Consider the following 9,486-nt stretch of genomic DNA (forward strand, 5'->3'; position numbering starts at 1 on the left):
TGGGAGGAGGTAAAACCTCCTCTCCCTAGGTTCACCCGAGCCCCCTAGATATTGCCGCTGTTTGTCATTAATGTATTTATTTTTCTTAAGAGAATCCAAAATTTTTCCAACAAGGGGCACTGTCTCCAAATAAATAGGTTTTTCAAGTTTTTTATAATAGATAGGATCATTCAATTGTCTTTCAGCCTCCATAATGTACTGTTCCCTACTCAGAATAACCACGGCCGAGCCCTTGTCTGCCGGCTTAATCACAATACTTTTTAAACTTTTTAAGTCACGTAAAATTTTAACCTCTTCACATGAAATATTAGCTTCTTCCTCTATGAATTTGTAATCCTTTTTAAATGTTTTTAAATCCTCATGAATTAAATTTTTAACTGGAAGCGGGAGGATTTCTAAAGGGGGGGTCCAAATTGAGGGGCCAACGAAGGGCGTAATCTTTTTAGAAGGGGCATTCCTATAATAAGTGGCCAATTTAATTTTTCTATGATAGTTTTGAAGGTCGAATTCTAATTTTAATTTTTGGTCTCTGCCTAATGCAATTGTTGGGATAAAGGTTAAACCCTTACTCAAAATGCTTTTTTGAGGCTTAGAAAGTCTAAAATTTGGTGCTAAGACCACTACTTCTTGCGCCTCTAGGGGTTGTGGGTCACTAGCCCCCTCCAACTCCAGATTTAGAGGGCAAGGAAGTTTAAATACCCCATCCAGTGTTGGAAGATGGCGCTGGCAGTCTCTGAAGTCCAGTGGATGTCATCCTCCGAGGTGTGGAACTGATCTTCAGGTATGGTGGGAATGTAAAAAAGATTCCTCTTCAGGTAAGCATTGAGTTCCTCCAGATTTTCCTTCTCTTCGGCCGGGAGATTAGCCGAAAAGTTCACCTGGGGAACCCAAATTTCTGCCAATGGGAACTTCTTCCGGGTAGACCTAATTGCGCCCTGTACCGTTTTCATGGTCGTCTCCTTCAGTTTGTTTCCTCTGCTGTTAATCCCAAAGGCTAGGACCACTTTCTCCACCACCAAATCCTCTGGCGGATTTGATTTCTCAACCAGGGCGTGTGCGTGGCGAAAGTGGCTCCCCGGGTAACTCTCAATTTGCAGGTCCCGGTGGAGAAAATCTGGAAACTGAGCCAGGTTGGAGTCTCCCAAAATGAGCCACTTTTTCTCCACATCCAGACTCCAATCGGTAAGTTTCCTCTGCGTATTATTGTGACGGCGGACCCTGAAGCGGTCTGGTTGTGGAGGAGAGGAGGAGGAACTAAAAGAGAAATCAAAGGCCCCTTCTGGGATTTTCTCCACCTCCTCTTCTGATGATGTGTCTGGCGAGAAGAGTGGCAGAGAGGTCGTTAGGGCCTGGCTAGCCTCAGACACAACCCGTCTCAGGGTATGAGGGGAAGGGGTATTAGCCCTTTCCTCCTCCGCCGGTTCAACAGACAAAATGGCTATTGTCTGGTGAACCTCGGCCTCCACTTGGATGGGAGACTCTTGCGACACTGGAGCAGGCGTGGAGCTCTGTTCCTCCAGGTAGTTTGGGTGGTTAATGACCCTTGGGGCTACCTCCAGGTCATTTGGTTCCTCCGAGTCCGAGGTGAAGTGCCAGGAGAAGGGGGGCTTGTTGAGGATGACCCCCACGGTCTTCCGCCCACCCCTTCTTCTCTGGACTAGCGGGGACTGCACCGGTTCCTGTGCCGGAAACCAGTCCACATCTTGAACGTCATCCGTCATCGTAGCCACTGAAGTGGACTCTTTCTGGGCAGGGACTGCCTCGGTCTGAAAGGTCACCACCCTGGGTTGGGAAGGCTCCTGGACCTGGACCGAGCAATCAACACTGACCGGTCTCGGGGCTTGGACCGGCTCCACAGACTCGCCCAGCTGCAGCCTGGCTGTGATGACCGCTTCTGCGTGGTCAATGACGTCCTGTTCGATTCGAGGTAGGTCACGCTTAACCCACCGGACCGCTACCTCGAATGCTCTTTTCCATTCCTGAGTAAGCACTTTCGAGAGTTCTTCCAGCCTTAGGTCCAGGCTGGTCTCGTAGTGTTCCTCAAGAATAAGGTAAGTGGTGTGCCCCCAATTCTTGGCATTACCCACGATGAAGTCCATCGTCTTTTCCGTCGGGTAAGCCGGTTTGATCATTTCGGCCAGAAGATCAACCATTTTCGAGATCATCCTAGGTTCTGGCCTGTCTGGTTTTGGGGACACATTCTGAAGGTGGTGGACCACCTTAATCACAGCTTTGAGCTTGTGAATAAGCTGTCGTAGCTGTGGACCCGCCGACTGCCTCAACACGTCCGGATTTGCAACCAAGGGGCGGCGCCTCCATTGGCCTGGTTTGGGTAAGTTACTACGGACAGCGTCGGCAAAGGATGGATACCGGGGACTGGGGTAACGAGTCGTCCTAACTGGGGGAGGAACTGGCCGGCTAGGACGAGGGAAGAAGGGCCTCCCCCTATTGGAGGAGGCCGGTGCTCTCTCCGTCCCCCTGCCGGATCTCCCGTACCCCTGATCCCGTTGTTGGGGGCGGGAGTCTTTACGGCGTTTGCCGTAACGGACCTCCGTCCACTCCATGAATTGTATGAAAGGTAAGTATGTATTTATTGTGTGATTGTGTATCTAAGGTAAGTGTGTATTTATTGTATGAGTGTGTTCCAGGTGAGTATGTATTTATTGTTTGTGTTGTCCAGGTAAGTATGTATTTATTGTTATTTATTGTATGATTGTGTTCAGGTAAGTATGTATTGATAGTATGAATGTATTTATTCAATAATGAAATGTATAATTTATTAGTATATTTATTATTATTTATTAGTTTATTTATTTATTAATCAGAATATATCTATTAATAAACAAACAAAAAAACAAAAACAATAAACAACGAAAGAAGGTGTGCCAAAATAAACAAAGAAAACACGACGTTTCGGCCGATAAACAGGCCTTCATCAGGTGTAGGCACACTAAAAATAATGATGTGCTCTCTTCGAGAGCTGGAGCAATAATGAGCCTCTGCTCCAAATGCTCCTTTATATAATGAGCGCTTTTTTAACGCTTTTTTTATTTAACGCTTTTGAACGGTTTTTTAATTAACGCTTTTTTAACAGTTTTTTAACACTTTTTTTAGAAAACATATTTTTTAACACTTTTTTAATTAAATTTTTGCTCTCTTTTTATACATTTAAATCTTTTTAACTTTTTAATGGTTTTTAATAGTTTTTATCTTTTTTTGTACATTTTATCAGTTTTTTAATTTTTTTGTAATATTTTTTATTTTTATATTTTTTTTATTTTTTTAGGAAATGATGAGATGATAGACAGGTTAAGTTTAGGATAGGATAGAATAGTGGTTAAGTTTAGGATAGGATAGAATAGTGGTTAAGTTTAGGTATGGATGAAAGTTGTTAGGGTTAGGGTTAGAATAGTGGTTAGGGTTAAGTTTAGGTAAAGGTGAAAGTGGTTAAGTTTAGGTATAGATCAAAGTGGTTAGGGTTAGGGTTAGGAAAGCGGTTAGGGTTAAGTTTAGGTAAAGGTGAAAGTGGTTAAGTTTAGGTATAGATCAAAGTGGTTAGGGTTAGGGTTAGGATAGTGGTTAGGGTTAGGCTTAGAGAAAAGAAAGAGGTTAGGGTTAGGGCCAGGAAAGCGGTTAGGGTTAAGTTTAGGTAAAGGTGAAAGTGGTTAAGTTTAGGTATAGATCAAAGTGGTTAGGTTTAGGAAAGTGGTTAGGGTTAGGGTTAGAAAAGTGGTTAGGGTTAGGGTTAGGAAAGAAAAAGTGGTTAAGTTTAGGGCTAGAAAAGCGGTTAGGGTTAGGTTTAGGTAAAGTTGTTAGGGTTAGGTTAAGTTTAGGAATTGGGTTTGGATTAGAGTAGGCCAGAAGGGTTAGGGTTAGGGTTAGGGTTAGGGTTAGGGTAGGGTTAGGGTTAGGGTTAGGTTTGTGGTAAGAAATAGATCCACCCTGAGCATGGGATGGATCTAGATGCACTGGCCTGCCAAGGAAGTGTCTCCATAGGAGTGTCCCACGGACACTAGACCCACCATCCGAAGATGGTGGGAGGGGTTCAAAAAATTGGACATATCACGTCTGATTGTCTTTTTAGGTCGGCCAGGTCGCGACGTTTCGGCCATATTTGTGGCCTTCTTCAGGCGCTGAAACCGACCTCTAAGCTGAGTGGCGATTTGCGCCGTTGCTCGCTTTTAAGGGCCAAGCTTTTCCCTTTTCTTTTTCCTATCTTCCCATTTTGTGGTTTTTTCCAATTGTTGTAGCTTCTTCTAATTGTGCTTTTTCCTCTTTTCCTTTCAGGTGGTGTTCCAGGTAAGTGTTTGTTCTTTGTTTTTGTGTCTTCTTCTTTTTGAGTTGTTTCTAATTGTTTTTTCCTTCTTCTCCTCTAGGTGGTGGTGTTCTCTTCCAGATGGCGGTTCCAGGTAAGTGTGTTGTTTTGTTCCTGTACCTCATCTAACCCTTTCTTTTCTTCTTTTCAGGTTGCAGTTTAACGTCTTGCCCAGGACGGCGGTGTGGGGTTTGTATCCCTTTCTTCTTCTTTCTCTATCCCTCTTTCTTCCCTTTGTACTTCCTCGGTTGACATTCTTCCCTCCTTTTCCGCTTCTTCCTCTTCCATTTCCCGCTTCGGACTGTGGCTCTCCTGGTATCCTCTTCAGGGGCCTTCTTTCAATAAAATTGTGGTTCACCTGGAATTTGCGTCAGGGACCTAATAAACTCACTCTCCTGGCATTCATTCTTCAGGGGTCTCATGAATATGGCGTGGATAATGGGGATTGGTCGATTAGGATAGGACTGGGTTCACAGTACGGTCGAGTTAGCACTTAGGTGCAAAATAGGGCTAGGGAGAGTATCCGAAATTGGACTTTTAAATATTAGTTTTTAGGTTTTCCAATTAATAGGCTTTAATTTAGTAATTAGGGTTAGGTATTCCAATTGCCTCTTTTTCTACCCCCTCCCCCTCCCCCTTCCCCATCCCCACCCTCTTCCCCTTCCCCCAGTCCCCAACCCTAGGCCATCATTTCCACACCTCCGAAGAGGAGCGGGGTCCGGCCCAGGGTCAGAGTCCGGGTTTATCGGTTTGTCGAGGGTTAGGTTTAGGGTTAGGGTTAGGGTTAGGGATAGATCTCCGAATTAGGGTTTGCCAATTAGGGTTTGAATAATAAGTCCGAATTAGGGTTAAGTTTAGGCGTGGTTTCCGAATTGGTTTTGTTTAGGCGTCTAGAAGGAGTGGTTAGGTTTAGGGTAAGCATAGGTTGGGGTTAGCTTAAATTGGGCACCAGGCTCAACAAAAATCCGTGGTCCTCTCCTAGGCCAATCCTGGCGGCACGGGCTGGATAGGTTTGTGGTAAGAAATAGATCCACCCTGAGCATGGGATGGATCTAGATGCACTGGCCTGCCAAGGAAGTGTCTCCATAGGAGTGTCCCACGGACACTAGACCCACCATCCGAAGATGGTGGGAGGGGTTCAAAAAATTGGACATATCACGTCTGATTGTCTTTTTAGGTCGGCCAGGTCGCGACGTTTCGGCCATATTTGTGGCCTTCTTCAGGCGCTGAAACCGACCTCTAAGCTGAGTGGCGATTTGCGCCGTTGCTCGCTTTTAAGGGCCAAGCTTTTCCCTTTTCTTTTTCCTATCTTCCCATTTTGTGGTTTTTTCCAATTGTTGTAGCTTCTTCTAATTGTGCTTTTTCCTCTTTTCCTTTCAGGTGGTGTTCCAGGTAAGTGTTTGTTCTTTGTTTTTGTGTCTTCTTCTTTTTGAGTTGTTTCTAATTGTTTTTTCCTTCTTCTCCTCTAGGTGGTGGTGTTCTCTTCCAGATGGCGGTTCCAGGTAAGTGTGTTGTTTTGTTCCTGTACCTCATCTAACCCTTTCTTTTCTTCTTTTCAGGTTGCAGTTTAACGTCTTGCCCAGGACGGCGGTGTGGGGTTTGTATCCCTTTCTTCTTCTTTCTCTATCCCTCTTTCTTCCCTTTGTACTTCCTCGGTTGACATTCTTCCCTCCTTTTCCGCTTCTTCCTCTTCCATTTCCCGCTTCGGACTGTGGCTCTCCTGGTATCCTCTTCAGGGGCCTTCTTTCAATAAAATTGTGGTTCACCTGGAATTTGCGTCAGGGACCTAATAAACTCACTCTCCTGGCATTCATTCTTCAGGGGTCTCATGAATATGGCGTGGATAATGGGGATTGGTCGATTAGGATAGGACTGGGTTCACAGTACGGTCGAGTTAGCACTTAGGTGCAAAATAGGGCTAGGGAGAGTATCCGAAATTGGACTTTTAAATATTAGTTTTTAGGTTTTCCAATTAATAGGCTTTAATTTAGTAATTAGGGTTAGGTATTCCAATTGCCTCTTTTTCTACCCCCTCCCCCTCCCCCTTCCCCATCCCCACCCTCTTCCCCTTCCCCCAGTCCCCAACCCTAGGCCATCATTTCCACACCTCCGAAGAGGAGCGGGGTCCGGCCCAGGGTCAGAGTCCGGGTTTATCGGTTTGTCGAGGGTTAGGTTTAGGGTTAGGGTTAGGGTTAGGGATAGATCTCCGAATTAGGGTTTGCCAATTAGGGTTTGAATAATAAGTCCGAATTAGGGTTAAGTTTAGGCGTGGTTTCCGAATTGGTTTTGTTTAGGCGTCTAGAAGGAGTGGTTAGGTTTAGGGTAAGCATAGGTTGGGGTTAGCTTAAATTGGGCACCAGGCTCAACAAAAATCCGTGGTCCTCTCCTAGGCCAATCCTGGCGGCACGGGCTGGATAGGTTTGTGGTAAGAAATAGATCCACCCTGAGCATGGGATGGATCTAGATGCACTGGCCTGCCAAGGAAGTGTCTCCATAGGAGTGTCCCACGGACACTAGACCCACCATCCGAAGATGGTGGGAGGGGTTCAAAAAATTGGACATATCACGTCTGATTGTCTTTTTAGGTCGGCCAGGTCGCGACGTTTCGGCCATATTTGTGGCCTTCTTCAGGCGCTGAAACCGACCTCTAAGCTGAGTGGCGATTTGCGCCGTTGCTCGCTTTTAAGGGCCAAGCTTTTCCCTTTTCTTTTTCCTATCTTCCCATTTTGTGGTTTTTTCCAATTGTTGTAGCTTCTTCTAATTGTGCTTTTTCCTCTTTTCCTTTCAGGTGGTGTTCCAGGTAAGTGTTTGTTCTTTGTTTTTGTGTCTTCTTCTTTTTGAGTTGTTTCTAATTGTTTTTTCCTTCTTCTCCTCTAGGTGGTGGTGTTCTCTTCCAGATGGCGGTTCCAGGTAAGTGTGTTGTTTTGTTCCTGTACCTCATCTAACCCTTTCTTTTCTTCTTTTCAGGTTGCAGTTTAACGTCTTGCCCAGGACGGCGGTGTGGGGTTTGTATCCCTTTCTTCTTCTTTCTCTATCCCTCTTTCTTCCCTTTGTACTTCCTCGGTTGACATTCTTCCCTCCTTTTCCGCTTCTTCCTCTTCCATTTCCCGCTTCGGACTGTGGCTCTCCTGGTATCCTCTTCAGGGGCCTTCTTTCAATAAAATTGTGGTTCACCTGGAATTTGCGTCAGGGACCTAATAAACTCACTCTCCTGGCATTCATTCTTCAGGGGTCTCATGAATATGGCGTGGATAATGGGGATTGGTCGATTAGGATAGGACTGGGTTCACAGTACGGTCGAGTTAGCACTTAGGTGCAAAATAGGGCTAGGGAGAGTATCCGAAATTGGACTTTTAAATATTAGTTTTTAGGTTTTCCAATTAATAGGCTTTAATTTAGTAATTAGGGTTAGGTATTCCAATTGCCTCTTTTTCTACCCCCTCCCCCTCCCCCTTCCCCATCCCCACCCTCTTCCCCTTCCCCCAGTCCCCAACCCTAGGCCATCATTTCCACACCTCCGAAGAGGAGCGGGGTCCGGCCCAGGGTCAGAGTCCGGGTTTATCGGTTTGTCGAGGGTTAGGTTTAGGGTTAGGGTTAGGGTTAGGGATAGATCTCCGAATTAGGGTTTGCCAATTAGGGTTTGAATAATAAGTCCGAATTAGGGTTAAGTTTAGGCGTGGTTTCCGAATTGGTTTTGTTTAGGCGTCTAGAAGGAGTGGTTAGGTTTAGGGTAAGCATAGGTTGGGGTTAGCTTAAATTGGGCACCAGGCTCAACAAAAATCCGTGGTCCTCTCCTAGGCCAATCCTGGCGGCACGGGCTGGATAGGTTTGTGGTAAGAAATAGATCCACCCTGAGCATGGGATGGATCTAGATGCACTGGCCTGCCAAGGAAGTGTCTCCATAGGAGTGTCCCACGGACACTAGACCCACCATCCGAAGATGGTGGGAGGGGTTCAAAAAATTGGACATATCACGTCTGATTGTCTTTTTAGGTCGGCCAGGTCGCGACGTTTCGGCCATATTTGTGGCCTTCTTCAGGCGCTGAAACCGACCTCTAAGCTGAGTGGCGATTTGCGCCGTTGCTCGCTTTTAAGGGCCAAGCTTTTCCCTTTTCTTTTTCCTATCTTCCCATTTTGTGGTTTTTTCCAATTGTTGTAGCTTCTTCTAATTGTGCTTTTTCCTCTTTTCCTTTCAGGTGGTGTTCCAGGTAAGTGTTTGTTCTTTGTTTTTGTGTCTTCTTCTTTTTGAGTTGTTTCTAATTGTTTTTTCCTTCTTCTCCTCTAGGTGGTGGTGTTCTCTTCCAGATGGCGGTTCCAGGTAAGTGTGTTGTTTTGTTCCTGTACCTCATCTAACCCTTTCTTTTCTTCTTTTCAGGTTGCAGTTTAACGTCTTGCCCAGGACGGCGGTGTGGGGTTTGTATCCCTTTCTTCTTCTTTCTCTATCCCTCTTTCTTCCCTTTGTACTTCCTCGGTTGACATTCTTCCCTCCTTTTCCGCTTCTTCCTCTTCCATTTCCCGCTTCGGACTGTGGCTCTCCTGGTATCCTCTTCAGGGGCCTTCTTTCAATAAAATTGTGGTTCACCTGGAATTTGCGTCAGGGACCTAATAAACTCACTCTCCTGGCATTCATTCTTCAGGGGTCTCATGAATATGGCGTGGATAATGGGGATTGGTCGATTAGGATAGGACTGGGTTCACAGTACGGTCGAGTTAGCACTTAGGTGCAAAATAGGGCTAGGGAGAGTATCCGAAATTGGACTTTTAAATATTAGTTTTTAGGTTTTCCAATTAATAGGCTTTAATTTAGTAATTAGGGTTAGGTATTCCAATTGCCTCTTTTTCTACCCCCTCCCCCTCCCCCTTCCCCATCCCCACCCTCTTCCCCTTCCCCCAGTCCCCAACCCTAGGCCATCATTTCCACACCTCCGAAGAGGAGCGGGGTCCGGCCCAGGGTCAGAGTCCGGGTTTATCGGTTTGTCGAGGGTTAGGTTTAGGGTTAGGGTTAGGGTTAGGGATAGATCTCCGAATTAGGGTTTGCCAATTAGGGTTTGAATAATAAGTCCGAATTAGGGTTAAGTTTAGGCGTGGTTTCCGAATTGGTTTTGTTTAGGCGTCTAGAAGGAGTGGTTAGGTTTAGGGTAAGCATAGGTTGGGGTTAGCTTAAATTGGGC

The sequence above is a fragment of the Nelusetta ayraudi genome, unplaced genomic scaffold (genome assembly GCF_046127955.1).
Source record: "Nelusetta ayraudi isolate G7.1 ecotype Tasmania unplaced genomic scaffold, CSIRO-AGI_Nayr_v1 ptg000147l, whole genome shotgun sequence".
NCBI classification, from domain to species: Eukaryota; Metazoa; Chordata; class Actinopteri; order Tetraodontiformes; family Monacanthidae; genus Nelusetta; species Nelusetta ayraudi.